The sequence below is a fragment of the Solanum pennellii genome, chromosome 1, assembly GCF_001406875.1.
Source record: "Solanum pennellii chromosome 1, SPENNV200".
Taxonomy (NCBI): domain Eukaryota; kingdom Viridiplantae; phylum Streptophyta; class Magnoliopsida; order Solanales; family Solanaceae; genus Solanum; species Solanum pennellii.
The window spans coordinates 87711364-87712529 of record NC_028637.1 but is presented as its reverse complement, the minus strand read 5'-3'; positions in this window follow the sequence as shown (position 1 = coordinate 87712529).

Below are 1166 nucleotides of genomic sequence, written 5' to 3'. Positions count from 1 at the left end.
CCGGCCCCTGACCGGTCCCCTCATCCCCCATCCCTTAATCCCCTTAAACCCTGGGGAATGGGCCGGGTTCGGGACGGGTCGGGACGGGACGCGGGCCGGGGCGGGCCGGGGCGGGCCAACCCGGTCCCCCTGCCAGCCCTAGGCAAGGCCACAATTTAGACAATGGTGCTCGAAATTTGCTAAATTTCAAACATAAAATTTTTTATACTTTGGTGTCTTATTTTTGAAGGAAATATCATTTTAATATTCCTAAGAAACAAATAACTCTTCAAAGGAGATAATAATAAAATAACAATTAATTAAAATATCATGATCTAAGGGAAGAAAAATTAGTTCAAAAGTATTATCACTTTCATTAGTAACAAATAAAATAAAATAGTTGTTACCAAAAAGTTAAAATAAAGATGATAATCGTTACATTGCAAATATGAGGGAGGTAAGTGAAACAAATTAAAATGCCAGAAAAAGTTTTAAACAATCAACTTTAGCTTAAACAACAATCCTATATTCGAGTGTTTATGCCCTTCAACCATTTCGGGGAGGGGGGTCATTTACACAGTTCTTCATATTTTGAGCCGATCTCTAATTTTTCTCTTCCAAATACCTACGATAAAAAATTAAAAAATTTCACGAAATAAAGAGACGATCCGTGCAAAAATTTAATTAGGGAAACTTACTCAAATATACTATAATAAAAGAATATTTACCATTTATAGCAATAATATTTTTTTTTCACTTGATCACTTTTAATTAATTTAAAATACAAGTTTAATATATATTACAAAGAAAAATTTATTATTCACATATAATACAAATTTTAATGATGAATAATACATCTATCACAAATTTTAATACACTTATAGTATAATGTGACAATTTTTTACCAAACAAACATGATATATTTCAAAAAACAATTATAATTCATATATATTGCATACATAGTTCACTTTTAATATATATTACAGATTCAACAAAACATTGCTATAAATGGTAATAAACAAAAAATATCGCTAAAATCACTAATTATTTTTTAAAATATATTAATTTATGGTTTTTTTCCATATTTAATTTCATGTTGTCTTTTTGGAGTTGGGCCAATAAAGTATTTCGTGGAAGCCCAAATTAAAAGGGTTTTCACAAGCCCAGATTTATTTTACTTCATAAAC